Source organism: Antechinus flavipes, chromosome 2, assembly GCF_016432865.1.
Source record: "Antechinus flavipes isolate AdamAnt ecotype Samford, QLD, Australia chromosome 2, AdamAnt_v2, whole genome shotgun sequence".
Lineage (NCBI taxonomy): Eukaryota > Metazoa > Chordata > Mammalia > Dasyuromorphia > Dasyuridae > Antechinus > Antechinus flavipes.
The window spans coordinates 99,427,603-99,450,155 of record NC_067399.1 but is presented as its reverse complement, the minus strand read 5'-3'; positions in this window follow the sequence as shown (position 1 = coordinate 99,450,155).

The following is a 22,553-nucleotide window of genomic DNA, read 5'->3' as shown; positions in this document are numbered from 1 at the left end:
TTTTTTTTTTTTTAGTTTTATAGGATTTTTTACTTTCAATATTATTAATTTCTCTTTTGATTTTTGTAATTCCTAATTTGCAATTTATTTGACAATTTTAAATTTATTCTTTTTCTAGTATTTTCAATTTAGTTCCCAATTCATTCAATTCACTTTCCCTACTTTATTCATATAATTTCCCCTAAAAACTGCTTTGGCTACATCCCATAAAATTTGGAATTGTCTCATTGTTATTCTCTGGGGTTCAATTTTTGATTATTTCTATGATTTGTGTTTGATCCACTCATTCTTCAGTATTAGATTCTTTTGGTTCCAATTAATATTTTACCTATCTTTCCATGGCCTTTTATTGCATGTAATTATTATTACATTCTGATTTGAAAAGGAAACTTTTAGTAATTCTAATTTTTTGCATTTGATTGATCTTTTTAATATCCTAATACATGGTCAGTTTTTGTGTAAATACTATATACTATTGAGAAAAATGTATATTTATGTCTATCCCCTTCTTTTTTTCAGATGTCAATTATAGCTAACTTTTCTAAAAATGCCTTTATCTACTTAACTTTTTCCTTGTTTACTTTGTGCTTAGATTAATCTGGTTCTTAGAAAGAAATTTCTCACTAGAATAGTTTTGTTTTCTCTTTTTTTCCTATAACTTAATTACTTTTTCTAGGAATTTGTGTGCCACTTGGTGCATATATTTAGTATTGATATTATTTTATTGTCTATGAAATCTTTTAGCAAGATCTAGTTTCCTTTCTTCTCTCTTTTATTTGGATCCATTTTTGCTTTTGCTATATCTGAGATCTGGATTGCTCCTCCTCACCTTTTTGTTATGTCATTGTTGTTGTTTGGTTTGGTTTTTAACTTCAACTGGAGGATAATATATTCTGCTCCTGCCTTTTACCTTTATTCTGTGTGTATCTCCTGCTTCAAATGTGTTTGTTGTAAACATTTTGAAGGAATCTGGTTTTTAATCTACTCTACTTTCTGCTTCCATTTTATGGGAGAGTTCAATTTATTCACCTTCACTATTATGATCACTACTGTATTTCTTTGCATCCTACTTTTCCTGGTTATACTTTTTTTTTCTTTTCTTCTGTCCCTCCTCAACAATGTGAGCAGTATAGGAACAGGGGACATTTCTGAGCAAGAGTAAAGAAAAGCTCAGATGTCTTAATACTAGATCTTTTTTTAATACCAGCTTTGTCTTAATATTAGATCTTTTTTAATAACAGCTTTTTATTTTTCAAATCCATGCAAAAATAATTTTCAATATTAACATTTTCAAAATCTAGTGTTCCATTCCTTCCTTCCCTTCCTTGTCCCCCCAACACCAATTCATTATAAATTAAACATGTAAATTATTCTAAACATATTTCATATTTGTTATGCTGCACAAGAAAAACCAGATCAAAAGAGGAAAAATACAGAAGAAGGAAAAAAAAAAAAACAGCAAATACCACCATTACCAAATAAAGGTGAAAATACTATCTTTTGATCCACATCCTGTTAGAGTTCAAAATGTTGGAGTTTGTTCTCAGAGGACAGCCGGTTTAGAGGCTTAGAGCCCTTCGGATGTCTCCAAATCCAAAGGTTCTGTCCTTCAGCCTCTGCCTCTGCCTTCTTCTGCCTCCAACAGAGATGGAAGATCTCTCTTATCTCCTTCTGGGGAGCCCAGCACCAACTTGCCGCGGAGAGAGGGCTTCTGGCGTAGCTCCACTGAAATCCCAAAAGTGTTCTCTGCAGCAGAGTCGTTTCTCTCGAGTCTAGCGCGATCAGCCAGCCAAGAGGAAAAAATGTATTCTGCCATAGATCCTTCATCGCTGGCTTTTTATCTGCCTCTTCCGAGAGAATGGGATTATGGGTTTTCTCCCATAGTGCTCTCTGGCCCAAAGAGCTTTAAGGTGTGGACTTTGAGTAAAGGTGGGAACACAAGCCTTGTCTTGATTAGTTCTACTTAGTACCTTGTTTCAGGTTCTGGCCAAAACAACTTCTTGTAAGATTAGATCAACTCTAATTACTTAGCAGTTAGTAAGGATTCCAACATCTCCCCCTTTCTTTTGTTTTAAAACATAGGGGGTTTCTGAGGGGGTACACATAAATCCATCAATATGGGCCAGAACTTTGTAACAGATATACATGGTATACATAAATCCATCAATATGGGAGGCATTATACATAATTTACATGAGCACATAGCAATATAACACAGACTAGTAGTAATGTAACAAATAACAAGAATCAATCTGAAAATTTACACATGTCCATAAGTCCTAGAAACAGTCCAATAGGATTCCATTGTCCATTAGTTCATGTGCCAGGAATCTAATAATTCTTGTGAGCACAATCAGCAACAGAACCACCCGATATTTCTTGGGTCTTCTCCTTTGTTTCAAGGGTCTGCTCCATCTTTCTGCGATGGACAAGGCGAATGCGGCTCGTAGGCACCCATCTGATTGCTTCTCCACCTGTAGAGATGCAAGCAAATCCTCTCCCCCAAGCAGTTAGTCTATCTGGTCCCTTCCATTCACCCCACTTTCTGGGTCTCTCCACATCACCTGGCGATTATCTAAAGATAGTGGAGCTGCTCGCACTGGACACTGCTCTTCTGGTGGGTTATAAAACCTGTCTGCTGGAGCCAGTGCATCTTTATCAAAGATTAAAAAATTAATGGTATAGAGAACTAAATTTAGAAGTTCTCTAGGGTTACCCGTGGCTCCTCCTTTCTTTTGTTTTTGGAGGAGTGTCTTAATGTCTCTGTTTCTTCTTTCTACTATTGCTTGACCTTGAGGATTGAAGGGTATGCCAGTAGTGTGTAGAATCTTATATTGTGCACAAAAGTGTTCAAAATGTTTGGAGGTATATGCCGGTCCATTATCTGTTTTTATTTCTTGTGGCACACCCATAATTGCGAATGCTTGAATGAGGAATTCAGTGACCACTCGGGCTGTCTCTTTTGCTGCTGGTATGGCAAAAGTGAATCCTGAAAAGGTGTCTACCACAACGTGGATAAAAGACAGACGACCAAAAGATTTATAATGAGTCACATCCATTTGCCAGATTTCATTGGGTCTCAAACCACGAGGGTTCTTCCCTGGAGGCAGTGTAGGAGCGTGGAAGGGAAGGCAAGCTGTACAGCTTTTCACTATGCTCCTAGCTTCTTCTTTTGTAATCCCAAACTGTAAACGCAAAGCTCGAGCAGCCTGATGGTATTTAGAATGGGATTCCTGGGCCTCCTGAAATAAAGGCGTACTGGCCAACATAGTTAAAAGGCTATCTGCCTTTGAATTTCCATCAAAAATAGGACCTGGAAGTCCACTATGTGAATGGACATGCAGGATATAAATCTTTCCTGGATGCTTTCTCACTTGCTCTTGAAGTTCCTTAAAGAGCTGATATATATTAGAAGCTGCAAATTTTATTTGGGCTGTGGCAATTCTTTGTACCACACCTACTGAATAGGCTGAATCAGATATTATATTTATGTCGCCTGGGTAATAAGTGAGAGCTAGCATGATCGCATATAATTCGTTCTGCTGAGTGGACTGAAAAGGAGTTCTGACTACTCTTTTTACGGTTAGATCATGAGAGTATACAGCACAAATATTTTGTTTGGCTGCGTCTGTAAAGATGGTTGGTCCTTCAAGAGGAACCTTAGAAACCTTCTCTTCAAAAATCCATTGCCAATTATGCAGTAGTCTGGTTATCTTTAATGGAGATCCATGTGCAAAATTTGGAGCCATGGCCAATAAAATCTGCCACTCTGGGATGGTTTCACAGCATACATTAATTTGTGCATTTGTATAGAAGGTATATATCTTGTCAGGTCTTGTCCCAGATAATTGTACTGCTCGCTTAATGGCCTTTAATAGAATTCTAGCCACAAGCACTGGGTAAGGCGTAAGGCTTTGTTCTGGTTGTGCTGGGAGGTTCACCCACTCTATCACACTGTCTCCTTGATGAAGGACTGCTGTGGGTGCTTCTTTCGTAGCAAAAACCGATATTTCCAAGGGTTTTTGAGTTACTCTCTCAACTACATTGGATAAAGCCAGTTCAACTTCTCTCAAGGTCTCTTGAGCTTCTTTTGTAAGCCGGCGTGGTGAATTTAAAGCAGTGTCTCCCCTTAAAATGTCATATAGGGGTTGCAATTGATTGGTAGTTAAACCTAATACTGGACGCATCCATTGGATATCTCCTATTAATTTTTGGAAATCATTTAAGGTGTTCAACCTCTCTGTTCTTAAAGACAGTTTTTGTAGTGTAAGTGCCTTAGGATATATTTCATATCCTAAATATTGAAAAGGAGCATGTCTTTGAATTTTTTCTGTAGCGATATGAAGTTTGTAGTATCTTAGTGTTTCTATGGTTTTTTGTAGACATGCTTCTAGAATTTGTTCCTCAGGTGCACAACCCAATATATCATCCATATAATGTAATAGCATAACTTTTGGAAATGCTTTTCTTATTGGAGCAAGAGCAGCAGCAACATGTTCTTCATACCCTGTGGCAAAACCGTCCATTCATATCTTTTATAAGGCTCAGCTAAATTGACACTGGGCACCGAAAAGGCAAATCTCTTCATATCCTCCTTATCCAGAGGAATGGAATAGAAACAATCCTTGATGTCTATAACCCAAAGAGGCCATTCTCTAGGAAGCTGAGTAGGAGATGGAAGTCCAGGCTGAAGAGTTCCCATAGTTTCCATCTGTTCGTTCACTTTTCTTAAATCAGTGAGCATCCTCCATTTTCCTGATTTCTTTTTTACAACGAACACTGGTGAATTCCAAGGACTTAGAGAAGGTTGTAAATGCCCTTGTTCAAGCTGCTCCTGTACTATATCTAATAAGGCCTGAATTTTATCGCTACTTAAGGGCCACTGTTCTATCCACACTGGTGTATCAGTTTTCCATTGGATAGGAATAGGTGAAAGTGTTGGCAGGCCTTCAACAGCAGCCCTGCTTAAAAAACCGAAGTACTCATTTTTAACCCCAATTGTTGTAAAACGTCTCTTCCCCACAGATTGATGGGGATTTTTTCAACTATAAAAGGAGTAAAAACTCCTGTTTTGCCTTCAAAAGTCCATCTCATAGGGGCAGCACTAACTTCAGCTGCTATTGATCCTCCTACTCCAGACATATAGGTATCTGCTTTAATCTTTGGCCAGTGACTGGGCCAACTGGCACCTCTAATAACTGTACGATCCGCACCTGTGTCTACCAATCCTTCCAATGGTAGGCCATTTATATAGATAGTGAGCATAGGTCGGTCAGCCTTTACTGCTGCTGTCCAGTATATTTCTGTGTTTTATCTTCTGAGATTGTGAACTCCTAGAAGGAAGAGATTTTTTCCTTCTTTACTTTCCTACTTCCTTCCTTCCTTCTTTCTTTTCTTCTTTCAGGTTTTTTTCTAAAATTCTCCTTGATCATCCTCCCTTACAGAACAATAAAATTCCATTGCATTCATATACCACAACTTGTTCAGGTTCTCTAATTGATAAGCATCCCCTTGATTTCTAATTCCTTGTCACCACAAAAAAAAAAAAAAAAAAAAAAAAAAAAAAAAAAAAAAGCTTCTATAAATATTTTTTATGCTTTGGTGCTTTGTTCCTTTTCTATGATCATTTTGAGATGCAAAAATACTTATAGTTTTAATGGATCAAAGAGTACACAGAGGTTTATAAGCTTTTGGGCATAGTTCCAAATCACTCTCTGAGAATTTTTAGATCAATTCACAACTCCACCAACAGTGCATTAATGTCCTAGATTTCCCACATCCCCTCCAACATTTATCATTTTTTGTTCTATAATCTTAGTCAATCTGATAAGTATAAAGTGGCACCTAAGAGTTATTTTAATTTGCATTTTTCTAATCAATAGAGATTTAAAGCATTTGCCCATATGATTATGGTAATTTCTTCATCTGAAACTGCCTGTTTATATACTTTGACCACTTGTCAATTGGGGAATGACTTGAATTCTTGTAAATTTGACACAATTTTCAATATGTTTTAGAAATGAGACCTCTTTTGGAAATACTGATTATTTAAATAAATGTTTTTTTCATCTTTCTGCTTCACTTCTAATGTCAGTTGCATTCATTTTATTCCTGCAAAGAATTATTAATATAATATAATCAAAATTTTACACTTTGCATTTTTGTGATGTTTTCTGTTTCTTATCTGGTCATAAATTCCTACCTTCTTCAAATATATCTGGTAGGTAAACTTTTCCTTGCTTCCTTAATCTGCTTATAGAATCACCCTTAATCATAAATCTATTTTGACTTTATCTTGGTATGGGTTGTAAAAATGCTGGTCTATAGCTAGTTTCTGGCATATTATTTTCATTTTCCAAGCAATTTTTTGTCAGATAGTGAGTTCTTTTCACAGAAGATAGAATCTTTCAATTTATCAACCAATAGATTACTATAGTTATTTACTTCTGTATATTGTATACCCAAACTTTCCACTGAAACACCAATCTATTTCTTAGCAGTATCAAATAGTTTTGATAACTGACATTGGTATAATACAATTTTAGTTGTGATATAGCTGGCGATCTTCTTTTGCATTTTTTCCCATTAATTTCCTTGTCATTCTTCACCTTATGTTCTTCCAAATGAATTTTGTTATAATTTTTTTCTAGATCTATATAATTTTTTTTCCACTATTTGATTGTTAAGGACTGAATATGTAAATTAATTTTGAATTGTCATCTTTATTATATTTCCTCAGTCTGCCCACAACCAATTGGTATTTTTCAAATGATTTAGATATGACTTTATTTAGATACACTATATTTTGTAACTGTGTCTGTAAAGCCCCACCTTTCTCTTGGTAGATAGACTCCCAAATATTTTATATTATTTGCTGTTATTTTAAATGTAACTTCTTTCTATCTCTTACTGTTAGGCTTTGTTAGTAATATCTAAAAATGCTGATGATTTATTGGGTTTGTTTATATCTTGAAACTTTGTAAATTAATTGTTTCAACTTTTTTTTAAAATTGATTCTTTAATATTCTCTAAATATGCCATGATATCATCTGCAAATACTTTTGTTTCTTAATTGCCTACTCTAATTGTTTAATTTCTTTTACGTCTCTTATTGTTAAAGCTATTATTTCTAATACAATATTAAATGATAGTGATACCTTATTTCATCTCTGATCTTATTGGGAATGCTTCTAACTTATCCCTATTACATATAATGATTGTTAATGTTTTTAGATAGATGCTACTTATCATTTCAAGGAAAATTCCATTTATTCTCATGCTATTTACTAATATCTTGTTTTAATAAGAATGGGTGCTGTATTTTGTCAAAAGCTTTTTCTGCCTCTATTGAGATAATGACATGACTTCTTGGTTTGGTTATTGATATATTTAATTATATTGATAATGAATGCTTTTATTGAAGCAGACTTGCATTCCTAGTATAAATACCATGTGGTCATACTGTATTATCTTGGTGATAAATTGCTGTAAATACATTGGTAATAAATATTTCATGAAAACATTTTTGCATCAATATTCATTAGGGAGATTAATCTATAATTTTCTTTTTCCATTTTGACTCTTCCTGCTTTAGCTACCAACATCATATTTATGTCATAAAAGGAATTTTATAAGATTCCTTCCTTTTAATATTTTTCTAAATATTTTATATAGTACTGGGATTAACTTTTCTTTAAATGTTTGATGGAATTCACATGTAAATTCATTTAGGCCTGGAGCTTTTATCTGGAGACATCATTAATGGCATGTTCAACTTCTTTTTTTCCTAAAATGTGTTATTTAAGCATTTTATATCTCCTTCAGTTAATCTGGGCAATATATATAGTGTAAATATTTATTCATTTTATTTAGATGGTCAGATTTATTGACAGAAAATGGCACAGAATAGGTCCTAATTATTACTTTAATTTCCTCTTCATTGGTGATGAATTAGCCCCTTTAATTTTTGATACTGGCAATTTAATTTTATTCTTTCTTTTTTAAATTAAATAATCATGCTTTATCTATTTTATTGTTGTTCTTTTCTTTCTTTCTTTTTCTTTCTTTCTTTCTTTCTTTTTTTTTTTTTTTTTTTTTGGCTAAGGCAATTGGGGTTAAGTGACTTGCCCAGGGTCACACAGGCAGAAAGTGTTAAGTTCTGAGAATACATTTGAATTCAGATCCTCCTGATTTCAGGGCTGGTGTTCTGTGCACAATGCCACCTAGCTGCCCCTATTGTGTTTGTTGTTGTTGTTGTTGTTGTTGTTGATTTTGTGTGTGTGTGTTTAATAAAATAAATTCTTAGTGTTTTTTTTTTTTTTAGTTTTATAGGATTTTTTACTTTCAATATTATTAATTTCTCTTTTGATTTTTGTAATTCCTAATTTGCAATTTATTTGACAATTTTAAATTTATTCTTTTTCTAGTATTTTCAATTTAGTTCCCAATTCATTCAATTCACTTTCCCTATTTTATTCATATAATTTCCCCTAAAAACTGCTTTGGCTACATCCCATAAAATTTGGAATTGTCTCATTGTTATTCTCTGGGGTTCAATTTTTGATTATTTCTATGATTTGTGTTTGATCCACTCATTCTTCAGTATTAGATTCTTTTGGTTCCAATTAATATTTTACCTATCTTTCCATGGCCTTTTATTGCATGTAATTATTATTACATTCTGATTTGAAAAGGAAACTTTTAGTAATTCTAATTTTTTGCATTTGATTGATCTTTTTAATATCCTAATACATGGTCAGTTTTTGTGTAAATACTATATACTATTGAGAAAAATGTATATTTATGTCTATCCCCTTCTTTTTTTCAGATGTCAATTATAGCTAACTTTTCTAAAAATGCCTTTATCTACTTAACTTTTTCCTTGTTTACTTTGTGCTTAGATTAATCTGGTTCTTAGAAAGAAATTTCTCACTAGAATAGTTTTGTTTTCTCTTTTTTTCCTATAACTTAATTACTTTTTCTAGGAATTTGTGTGCCACTTGGTGCATATATTTAGTATTGATATTATTTTATTGTCTATGAAATCTTTTAGCAAGATCTAGTTTCCTTTCTTCTCTCTTTTATTTGGATCCATTTTTGCTTTTGCTATATCTGAGATCTGGATTGCTCCTCCTCACCTTTTTGTTATGTCATTGTTGTTGTTTGGTTTGGTTTTTAACTTCAACTGGAGGATAATATATTCTGCTCCTGCCTTTTACCTTTATTCTGTGTGTATCTCCTGCTTCAAATGTGTTTGTTGTAAACATTTTGAAGGAATCTGGTTTTTAATCTATTCTACTTTCTGCTTCCATTTTATGGGAGAGTTCAATTTATTCACCTTCACTATTATGATCACTACTGTATTTCTTTGCATCCTACTTTTCCTGGTTATACTTTTTTTTTTTTTTTTTCTGTCCCTCCTCAACAATGTGAGCAGTATAGGAACAGGGGACATTTCTGAGCAAGAGTAAAGAAAAGCTCAGATGTCTTAATACTAGATCTTTTTTTAATACCAGCTTTGTCTTAATATTAGATCTTTTTTAATAACAGCTTTTTATTTTTCAAATCCATGCAAAAATAATTTTCAATATTAACATTTTCAAAATCTAGTGTTCCATTCCTTCCTTCCCTTCCTTGTCCCCCCAACACCAATTCATTATAAATTAAACATGTAAATTATTCTAAACATATTTCATATTTGTTATGCTGCACAAGAAAAACCAGATCAAAAGAGGAAAAATACAGAAGAAGGAAAAAAAAAAAAAAACAGCAAATACCACCATTACCAAATAAAGGTGAAAATACTATCTTTTGATCCACATCCAATGTTCATAGTTTTCTCTTTAGATGTAGATGGCCCTTGTTAAGAGTTCAAAATGTTGGAGTTTGTTCTCAGAAGACAGCCGGTTTAGAGGCTTAGAGCCCTTCGGATGTCTCCAAATCCAAAGGTTCTGTCCTTCAGCCTCTGCCTCTGCCTTCTTCTGCTTCCAACAGAGATGGAAGATCTCTCTTATCTCCTTCTGGGGAGCCCAGCACCAACTTGCCGCGGAGAGAGGGCTTCTGGCGTAGCTCCACTGAAATCCCAAAAGTGTTCTCTGCAGCAGAGTCGTTTCTCTCGAGTCTAGCGCGATCAGCCAGCCAAGAGGAAAATATATGTTCTGGAATGGCTGTCTCGCCTTATATGTGAACCTTCTGAGAGAATGGGATTATGGGTTTTCTCCCATAGTGCTCTCTGGCCCAAAGAGCTTTAAGGTGTGGACTTTGAGTAAAGGTGGGAACACAAGCCTTGTCTTGATTAGTTCTACTTAGTACCTTGTTTCAGGTTCTGGCCAAAACAACTTCTTGTAAGATTAGATCAACTCTAATTACTTAGCAGTTAGTAAGGATTCCAACATATCCCCCTTTCTTTTGTTTTAAAACATAGGGGGTTTCTGAGGGGGTACACATAAATCCATCAATATGGGCCAGAACTTTGTAACAGATATACATGGTATACATAAATCCATCAATATGGGAGGCATTATACATAATTTACATGAGCACATAGCAATATAACACAGGCTAGTAGTAATGTAACAAATAACAAGAATCAATCTGAAAATTTACACATGTCCATAAGTCCTAGAAACAGTCCAATAGGATTCCATTATCCATTAGTTCATGTGCCAGGAATCTAATAATTCTTATGAGCACAATCAGCAACAGAACCACCCGATATTTCTTGGGTCTTCTCCTTTGTTTCAAGGGTCTGCTCCATCTTTCTGCGATGGACAAGGCGAATGCGGCTCGTAGGCACCCATCTGATTCCTTCTCCACCTGTAGAGATGCAAGCAAATCCTCTCCCCCAAGCAGTTAGTCTATCTGGTCCCTTCCATTCACCACTTTCTGGGTCTCTCCACATCACCTGGCGATTATCTAAAGATAGTGGAGCTGCTCGCACTGGACACTGCTCTTCTGGTGGGTTATAAAACCTGTCTGCTGGAGCCAGTGCATCTTTATCAAAGATTAAAAAATTAATGGTATAGAGAACTAAATTTAGAAGTTCTCTAGGGTTACCCATGGCTCCTCCTTTCTTTTGTTTTTGGAGGAGTGTCTTAATGTCTCTGTTTCTTCTTTCTACTATTGCTTGACCTTGAGGATTGAAGGGTATGCCAGTAGTGTGTAGAATCTTATACTGTGCACAAAAGTGTTCAAAATGTTTGGAGGTATATGCCGGTCCATTATCTGTTTTTATTTCTTGTGGCACACCCATAATTGCGAATGCTTGAATGAGGAATTCAGTGACCACTCGGGCTGTCTCTTTTGCTGCTGGTATGGCAAAAGTGAATCCTGAAAAGGTGTCTACCACAACATGGATAAAAGACAGACGACCAAAAGATTTATAATGAGTCACATCCATTTGCCAGATTTCATTGGGTCTCAAACCACGAGGGTTCTTCCCTGGAGGCAGTGTAGGAGCATGGAAGGGAAGGCAAGCTGTACAGCTTTTCACTATGCTCCTAGCTTCTTCTCTTGTAATCCCAAACTGTAAACGCAAAGCTCGAGCAGCCTGATGGTATTTAGAATGGGATTCCTGGGCCTCCTGAAATAAAGGCGTACTGGCCAACATAGTTAAAAGGCTATCTGCCTTTGAATTTCCATCAAAAATAGGACCTGGAAGTCCACTATGTGAATGGACATGCAGGATATAAATCTTTCCTGGATGCTTTCTCACTTGCTCTTGAAGTTCCTTAAAGAGCTGATATATATTAGAAGCTGCAAATTTTATTTGGGCTGTGGCAATTCTTTGTACCACACCTACTGAATAGGCTGAATCAGATATTATATTTATGTCGCCTGGGTAATAAGTGAGAGCTAGCATGATCGCATATAATTCGTTCTGCTGAGTGGACTGAAAAGGAGTTCTGACTACTCTTTTTACGGTTAGATCATGAGAGTATACAGCACAAATATTTTGTTTGGCTGCGTCTGTAAAGATGGTTGGTCCTTCAAGAGGAACCTTAGAAACCTTCTCTTCAAAAATCCATTGCCAATTATGCAGTAGTCTGGTTATCTTTAATGGAGATCCATGTGCAAAATTTGGAGCCATGGCCAATAAAATCTGCCACTCTGGGATGGTTTCACAGCATACATTAATTTGTGCATTTGTATAGAAGGTATATATCTTGTCAGGTCTTGTCCCAGATAATTGTACTGCTCACTTAATGGCCTTTAATAGAATTCTAGCCACAAGCACTGGGTAAGGCGTAAGGCTTTGTTCTGGTTGTGCTGGGAGGTTCACCCACTCTATCACACTGTCTCCTTGATGAAGGACTGCTGTGGGTGCTTCTTTCGTAGCAAAAACCGATATTTCCAAGGGTTTTTGAGTTACTCTCTCAACTACATTGGATAAAGCCAGTTCAACTTCTCTCAAGGTCTCTTGAGCTTCTTTTGTAAGCCGGCGTGGTGAATTTAAAGCAGTGTCTCCCCTTAAAATGTCATATAGGGGTTGCAATTGATTGGTAGTTAAACCTAATACTGGACGCATCCATTGGATATCTCCTATTAATTTTTGGAAATCATTTAAGGTGTTCAACCTCTCTGTTCTTAAAGACAGTTTTTGTAGTGTAAGTGCCTTAGGATATATTTCATATCCTAAATATTGAAAAGGAGCATGCCTTTGAATTTTTTCTGTAGCGATATGAAGTTTGTAGTATCTTAGTGTTTCTATGGTTTTTTGTAGACATGCTTCTAGAATTTGTTCCTCAGGTGCACAACCCAATATATCATCCATATAATGTAATAGCATAACTTTTGGAAATGCTTTTCTTATTGGAGCAAGAGCAGCAGCAACATGTTCTTCATACCCTGTGGCAAAACCGTCCATTCATATCTTTTATAAGGCTCAGCTAAATTGACACTGGGCACCGAAAAGGCAAATCTCTTCATATCCTCCTTATCCAGAGGAATGGAATAGAAACAATCCTTGATGTCTATAACCCAAAGAGGCCATTCTCTAGGAAGCTGAGTAGGAGATGGAAGTCCAGGCTGAAGAGTTCCCATAGTTTCCATCTGTTCGTTCACTTTTCTTAAATCAGTGAGCATCCTCCATTTTCCCGATTTCTTTTTTACAACGAACACTGGTGAATTCCAAGGACTTAGAGAAGGTTGTAAATGCCCTTGTTCAAGCTGCTCCTGTACTATATCTAATAAGGCCTGAATTTTATCGCTACTTAAGGGCCACTGTTCTATCCACACTGGTGTATCAGTTTTCCATTGGATAGGAATAGGTGAAAGTGTTGGCAGGCCTTCAACAGCAGCCCTGCTTAAAAAACCGAAGTACTCATTTTTAACCCCAATTGTTGTCAAACGTCTCTTCCCCACAGATTGATGGGGATTTTTTCAACTATAAAAGGAGTAAAAACTCCTGTTTTGCCTTCAAAAGTCCATCTCATAGGGGCAGCACTAACTTCAGCTGCTATTGATCCTCCTACTCCAGACATATAGGTATCTGCTTTAATCTTTGGCCAGTGACTGGGCCAACTGGCACCTCTAATAACTGTACGATCCGCACCTGTGTCTACCAATCCTTCCAATGGTAGGCCATTTATATAGATAGTGAGCATAGGTCGGTCAGCTGCTGTCCAGTATATTTCTGGTTTTTGTGGTCTGGAGTCAGAACCTGGGTGACTATCACGAGGCTGCTTATTAGGATTCTGTATGAGTAACCCTGATGCTACTACGTCTCCTGGGTGATAAGTCACACATTGACTACCTGTATTAGTAACTGGGATATTATCTACACATTCCCCAGTTTCCCACATCAGTGTGTGGATGGACACTGTTTTGTACATACAAGGAGGTGAAATGGTCAAGCCTACTGTGCCTGGAGGTAAGGGATCCATAGGCTGGAGAGGAACAGATTTCACCTCTCCAGGGGGTATCTCAGTTGTCCCAGCTGCATACAGCTCTATTCTCCCCAATTGTAATTCCCTTCTGCCATCAGGTTGCTTCCTGGCTGGTTGACTGTGTAATCCCCTTCTCCCTAATGAAAATGTTAAGAGTTCAAAATGTTGGAGTTTGTTCTCAGAAGACAGCCGGTTTAGAGGCTTAGAGCCCTTCGGATGTCTCCAAATCCAAAGGTTCTGTCCTTCAGCCTCTGCCTCTGCCTTCTTCTGCCTCCAACAGAGATGGAAGATCTCTCTTATCTCCTTCTGGGGAGCCCAGCACCAACTTGCCGCGGAGAGAGGGCTTCTGGCGTAGCTCCACTGAAATCCCAAAAGTGTTCTCTGCAGCAGAGTCGTTTCTCTCGAGTCTAGCGCGATCAGCCAGCCAAGAGGAAAATATATGTTCTGGAATGGCTGTCTCACCTTATATGTGAACCTTCTGAGAGAATGGGATTATGGGTTTTCTCCCATAGTGCTCTCTGGCCCAAAGAGCTTTAAGGTGTGGACTTTGAGTAAAGGTGGGAACACAAGCCTTGTCTTGATTAGTTCTACTTAGTACCTTGTTTCAGGTTCTGGCCAAAACAACTTCTTGTAAGATTAGATCAACTCTAATTACTTAGCAGTTAGTAAGGATTCCAACAGGCCCTTTCCATTACAGGTCTATCGGAACTTTCCTGAATGATCTCATTGTTGAAAAGAGACAAGTCCATCACAATTGATCATCAAGAGATCTTGTAATTGCTAAGTGCAATATTCTCTCATTTCTGTTCTCTTCATTTAGCATCAGTTCACGTAAATATTTCCAGGTTATCACCCTGCTTGCTATTTCTTATTCAGCCATTCCCCCACTGAGGGCACCCACTTAATTTCCATTTCTTGCTGTTACAAAAATGGTTGCTACAAACAATTTTGCATATATGGGTCCTTTGCTCTTTTTTACTATCTCTTTGGGATACAAACCCAGTAGAGACACTGCTGGATCAAAGGGTATGCACAATTTGATAGCCCTTTGGGCATAGTTTTAAATTGCTCTCCAGAATGATTGGATCAGTTCACAATTCTACCAAGAATCTATTAATGTCCCAATTTTCCCACATCCCCTCCAATATTTATTAGTATCTTTTTTTCTGACATTTTAGTCAGCCTGAGACATGTGAAATGATACTTCAGAGTTGTCTTAATTTGCATTTCTCTAATCAATAGTGATTTAGACTTTTTTAATATGACTAAAAATAGTTTATCTGAAAATTTTTAATTTTTTTTTACTATAAACTCAAGAAAGACTTGTATTCTTTTTTAAATGAATTATTATTTTAATATTAAATATACAATATTAAAATGTAAAGACTTTTTAAATGAGTTTTGAATGTATTTAGAAGTGCACATGTATTTCTTACTATAATGTTAAGTTCACTGTTTTGTTTTTCCTTTGCAGGTCCTAAATTTAAGAATTCCTGGCATGGAATAAGTGCTTAATAAATGCTTGTTGACTAATTTTATTCATGTGAATTCTTCATTAATAGAGATTTTTAAAAATCATTATTCAGTGCATTTATTTTTTTAAAGCTTTTTATTTTCAAAGCATATGCACAGATAATTTTTTTTTTCTATATTGACCTTTGCATAGCCTTGTGTTTCAGATTCTCCACTCTTTCTTCCCACCCCCTTCCCTAGAAGACAAAAAATCCAATATATGTTATACATGTTAAAATATATGTCAAATTCAATATGTAGAAGCATATTTATATAATTGTCTTGCTACACACACACACACACACACACACACACACAAACAGATCAAAAAAGAAAGTAAATGAATAAGAAAACAAAATTCAAGTGAACAGCAACAAAAAGAGTGAGAATATTATGTTGTGATTCACATTCAGTTCCCACAGACCTCGTTCTGGGTGTAGATGGCTCTATTCATCACAAGATCATTGAAACTGGTCACACTCATCTTATTTTTAGAAAGAGATATGTTCATCACAACTGATCATCCTATAATATTGATGTTATCATGTACAATGATCTCCTGATTTTGCTCATTTCACTTTACATGAGTTCATGTAAGTCTCTCCAGGCCTCTCTGAAATCATCCTCCTGATTGTTTCTTAAAGAACAATAATATTCCATAACATCTATATAACATAACTTATTCAGCCATTCCCCAATTGATGGGCAAACATTCAGTTTCCAGTTTCTTGCCACTATAAAAAGGGCCACCACAAACATTTTTTTTTTTCACATATGGATCTCTTTTCCTCCTTTATGATCTCTTTGGGATATAATATCAGTAGAAACACTGATGGATCAAAGGGTATGTACAATTTGATAAGTTTTTGAGCAGAGTTCCTAATTGCTCTCCAGAATGGCTGGATCTATTCACAGTTCTGGCAACAATGTATCAGTGTCCCAGTTTTCCTACATTCATCATTATCTGAAGGCATTAACTGAAATAAAGTAAATTTCAGTTGAAAACCCTCATTAAAAAAGAAGACAAAATAAAACAAAATTTAAGGTTATATAATCACATAATATCAATCCAAATATTTTATTCAATATTATTATTTCTGTAGTCAATGTAAGTAAGTAGTTATTTATTTCCCAATGTGACAGCAACAATGAAAGAGCTATATTGGTCATTGTTATTTAATTTCCATTTAAAAAAAAAAAGACTTTTCTATCTGAGCATTTGAAAATAATGAGGATATGTTCAAGGGATTATTTAACTTCCATTTCAAATATATTCCTTTTGGTTTTACAAGATATCACAATTTGTATACAAGGAACATAATATTCAGTCCATGTTTTTGAAGGTAGAAGTGCTATGCTTTAAATTTGAAAATGTTAAACTAGCCAACTGATGCAAAATTGTACTCATTTCTGTGCTTCAAAACTAATGTTGACATTTCAATGGTGCTCTTATTTCATCATTGTTGATACCTGCTCCAGTAGTAAATAAAAGCTCTTCTGTACCTTCTTATTGTGTTTTATTATCATCCATGTCCTCCAGTAATCATCAGCAATTTTCTACTCCTCTTAACATTATATGGCTATAATCCAGCCTATAGGCTTTCTCTCGCTCTGGTTGTATGACCATTCCATCTTCTTTTCTATGTGTAATTTCTTTGGTAATATATTTTCCACTTTTGCTAAAAAATATTGCCTATTTGTTTCCTCCTAAGAACTTTCCATTATAGATCAAAAACAATATATATTTTTCTTCTAATTTAAGAAACAAACTTCTTTCTCAGTAGCAGGCATCTTCCCTTTTGGATGACAATATATTATTTTGATTAGAAATATGAGATGATATTATCTGGAGATATTTTCCCACTAAAGTTCACTCCCCTGTTGATGAAGGTTCTAATTTACCACCATTTCATTAGAGGCCCAAGCCATCTGCACTTAATTTTAAGTTTGATTCTCAGAATTATTTTTCTTCATTGCCATTTGCCTTGACCCTGAATTGGTACTAGTTGTGTCCCTATTTACAAACACACACACACACACACACACACACACACACACACACACACAATTTTATATGTTGCCTTCCTCCATTAGCATAAAATCTCCTTAAGGGTAGGTACTGCCTTGTTTTCTTGTATTTGTGTCATCAGAACTTTTCAAAGAATTTGACACATGCTAAATGCTTTAAAAATGCTATTTATCATTGTACTCCACTTGAAACAGTTTTTTGCCAATTCTAAAATTAACTCTTCTCTTGTAGTTCTTAATCATGCTTTTTGTGTTTCACAAACTATAACCATGAATGCCTTTATATCATTTCAGTAGCTATTCCCTTAATTTCATCTGACTAAAGCAGAGATAAAATTTATACCCCAAGGCCTCATAAACAAACAAGGGTTTATCTATAGCTACTCAGGGAAAAGGAGCAAGTATAAGAATTTAGTATCCACCTTTTGTGAGGTTGCTTTACTATTCAGACAGATTAAACAATAAAATAGTAAAAGAACATTCTTTCTCCTTGGTCTGTGACCCTGTGATAGCTCACCAACCAAGCAGGGCCAGACAAGGCCACTTCTAGAATGAGAAATTTTTGGAAAATGCCCATGGGCAGTAAGCTATATCTCTTACTGATTTATAACTCTTTCCAGCAAACACACTGAAACCACAGCAGTGCCATCCCAGGATGCATAAAAGGAGAGACGAAAAGGACTTGAATCACTATGACTAATCATTTCAGAGCAGCTATGTGGTACAATGTATAGAGCATTGATCTTCAGTCCAATAGAGCTTAATTCAAACTCAGCATTAAACACTGACCTAGTTGTGTGACAATGGGCAAGTCACTTAACCCCCTATTTGCCTCAGTTTCTCATCTGTAAAATGGAAGAAGAAAATGATAAAACCATTCCAGCATCTTTGTCAAGAAAATCCATAGACAAAGTCCATGGATTCAAAAAAAGTGTGTGACATGACTCATGCAACAACAAATCACTTCATGTCTAGAAGACATTAAGAAATTGGTTATAATTGGGTGAAAACATTTAAGCTTCATTTATGAGTAGTTCTTAAGTTTTTCTTCAGTCAAGCATCTCTTGATCTGTTTGTCAGTGGTCTATAGCCTGGTGCTATGCCCTATCCTACTAAATACAAGTCAGATTGAGGTATTGTTGAAAGTACTCAGAAATATTGCTCAATTGGCCCATTGGAATACTGGAAGCTCTTGATTTTTGTCATGAAGTAAATTAGCAGAGGACTTTATGGTAATGAATAGTGAAGCTCATTGATGGATAGACTGATTCCAAGGAAGGGCAAAAAGAGATTATTTTTATTACTTCAATTTTATGATTAGTTCTTTTTACATGATCTGCTCAAAGAGACCTCATATTGATTTTCAGCTGAATGTGCTATCTACACAATTTGTCTAACTGCTTTCTAGTTTTTCAATCTCCTAAACTTTTTGTCCCCATATGTATTCTAATTTCCAATTATACTGAACTATCTGTAAGCCTTTAAACATGACACTCCATTTCCCTTCTTCATGACTTAGCATTCCTCATGCCTATAATACTTTGCTAACTCCCAATCATTTTTCTACTTTTTAATTTCCATGGCTTCCTTTAAGATTCAAAGTCTACATTTTCTAGGAGGCATTTCCAAGTTACCCTCTTTCTCCCCCTGAATAACCTCTCAGATGACTTTTCTTTTCTCTTGCCTCTCTGCCTTTCTCTCTCTCTCTCTCTCTCTCTCTCTCTCTCTCTCTCTCTCTCTCTTTTTCTGTATATAGAGATATATAGATAGATGTAGTTGGATACAAATGGATATGTTTATCTATAAATACACATACATATATGAATAAATATACACACATGTATATTCATAAATATGAAATATGTATCACTGTACTGTGTGCATGTACACCCACATATACACAGAGTAAATGCACCTATTAATTCATATGTTGTTTTTGCCATTATAATGTAAACTCCATAAGGTCAGAGAGGCTTTTTTTTTCCTTTTGTTTCCTCGGTGATTATGCAAGTTCCTGTAATATAGTAGATACTTAATAAATGCTTGTTACTGACTAAATTCCTATGACTCTATCTAGCATTGTCTCTTTCAGTGCCTTGACAGAAATAAGTTCCTGGTGGTGTGTCAGAGCATAGAAATAGTGGAAGTGATCAGAACTGGCATAGTTGAGAAATATAACAAAATCAAAATAATAAAAGGAGGATAGAAATCTGGTAGCACATAAGGGAATTAGATACATATAAATAAAAGGTCAGAGTTGATCAGTGAACCCCAAATCTGCAAGTGAGACAGAATTTATTTAATATTTATTAAAACTCTGTCATATTATGATACTGTGCAATGAAATGGGGATAAAAATGGAGAAAAAAGCAGATCCTCCTCTCAAGGAGCTAAAATCTCATTGAAGTTAAGAGATACATAGGCACTAGACATCAGGAAAGAAGCATGTAGGAAACCATGTCAATATAACCATAGAGGCTCAATGAAAAAAAAAATCGATCAGAAATAAGCAAGATATGGAAAAACAAGGACATCAACATCTACAAATTAATAACAAATGAGTAGTGAAAATCTGAGTCAGATAATATAGAATATGGAGATCCATATGACACAAAAGGACAAAAAAAATGGAATATTAGGCAAGATAAATGAGCTGCCTTTAATTCAGAGGCAAGCTCAGTTTCATCCATGCAGCTTTTAATATTATTTTTTTTTAGTAACAACATTTATTTTGGCAAATCTAAGTGTATAAGTAGATAAGTAAAAGTGGATCAATATATGTTACCTCACTAATATGAGAATGATGGGTACAAAAATGAAGGCAGATTACAACATCATACATAGCCTGTTTCCATTGATTAAAAAATGTTAGAAATCTCTGACTATATCTGTCAGCAAATAATTGATGCAGTTTTAATCAGTATCGTTTACATGATAGAAAGCAAAAGACAGCATAGGGAGTAAAAATCCTCTTAAATAATATGAAAGTGGGGCAGCTAATTGGTGCAGTAAACAGAGTACCAGCCCTGAAGTCAGGAGGACCTGAATTCAAATATGACCTCAGACACTTAACACTTTCTGGCTGGGTGACCCTAGGCAAGTGACTTAACCCCAGTTGCCTCCGCAAAACAAAACAAAACAAACAAACAAACAAAAATGATAACCTGAAAGTAAGTTAACATTATCTAGATCAGTTCTTGAAATGCATTAAAATTGCAACAAAATTTGATTGAAATAAATAGAATGGTGAACTTTATTTCATATAATATAAAATATTATAAGCAGATCCCACTTTACTTTTCAAATACCCATTTGATATTGCCAAGTAAATATCTGTGTTTCAATTCTTGCTGATTTTACATTCTCATTCACTTACTTTCACCAGTGTTAGTGAACCTGTCAAGTTAAACAAACATAGAGACATGTGCTCTTCCCACCTTACAATGATCCTTATGACAAGGTGACAGGAACACATAGCATTGCAATTATAGAGACTGCCCATTGTTTTTCATTCAACTTATCTTTATTTGAAATATTTACATATTTAGAAGACTCTTTGATTTTATTAATGTTAATATTCCCTCCCTACATAGAAATTGCTTTCCTGCTACACTTGTTCTTGCATAATTCCTTCCCATGCCTTTCCATAAGTTTTCCTTAAACAATCTTTTCCATATCAGACAGTAAGTGTTTATTAAGCATGTCCTATGTTGCAAACAAAATGTTAAGTGATTTGGCTCTAAAAAAAGATAATAATGTTGTCTCCATTTTCAAGGGCCTCACATTCTGATAAAGGAAACAACATATGAATAGTAATATATACGTAAAACTATGCAGACTAGATGGGAGGTAATGTCAAAGAGAAAGTACTACCAGGGAAATGGTGGGGGCAACAAGAAAGACATGTTACAGAAATTAAATTTGAGCTAATTCTGAAACAAAGGAAGGGAACTCCAGAGAAAGATGTGAAAGTAGAGAGCATATTAGAATTGAGGACAACTCGTGCAAAGGTATACAGGAAAGAAATTGAATGCCATGATCAAGGAACTTCAAGTCAGATGATGTACTTGGATCATGAAGTATATGTAAAGGAATTGAAAAAGAATATATAAGAAGTCAGGTTATGAAGGTCATAGATTATGAAGTGATTTAAATGTCAAGAAGTAGAATTTGTATTTTATGCTATAAGTGATATGGAGTCAATAAATTTCACTATTTAAAGGTAATGGATCTTATGAAAAATTATTTTGGCTGGCAAAGGGAGGATTGATTTTAGTAGAAAGAGAATTTGAAGAAGGGGTAAAAACAATTGGTCAGGTTAATGGTGATAAGAATCTGCTATAAGGCTTTGGTTGTGTGAGTGGAGAGAAAAAAATATACACAAAATGTTTTGAAGGTAGAAAAAACAAGATTTATATAACAAATTAGATATATGTAAGGAGTAAGAATGTGATAGGACCAGATTGAACCACCTTGAAAGAGCCTCTTGTTCAACCTAGTGCATTTATATACCCCAAATTGGAAAACACTGAAAATTAGAGCTTGATTTATATTGTATTTATTAATTTATGTACTTGATAGTAATGTTAACAATGCATTTAGAAGCAAGCCTTCCCAACAGTTGTTTTTTCAGAGAGCTCTGTATTGAGAATTTAAAATAATATGAGGTGAGTGTGAATAAAGAGTCAAAGTTATGAGCCTTAGTGAAGAAGGAAAATGGCCACATAAGGGACATATCCTGTAGTCCTCAGATATGCTCTACTTTGCATGTTGGTAGACTTTTTGTTTGTTACAATGTGCAACCTCAAGCACTTTACAAGCTGCCTCTAACATATCTATAAAACCTAAATATTGCTCCCAAACTTCTGTTTCTATGTGATTCTTTTCTTCAGGTAGACTTCTCTATGATTTCTAAAAGATCACCTTTTATTTACATCATTTCTCTATAATTACTCTGAGAAGAGGGACCACCTTTTGCCTTTCTTTGCATAATTAGCTCTTAATACAATTCCTGCAACAAAATAAATGCTTAACAATGCTTAACAAAACTGACTGCGGGGACTTCCGGTTAAGATGGCGGAGAGGAGGCTCACAGTTGCATAAGCTCCGCGCTTTCTCTCACTATCC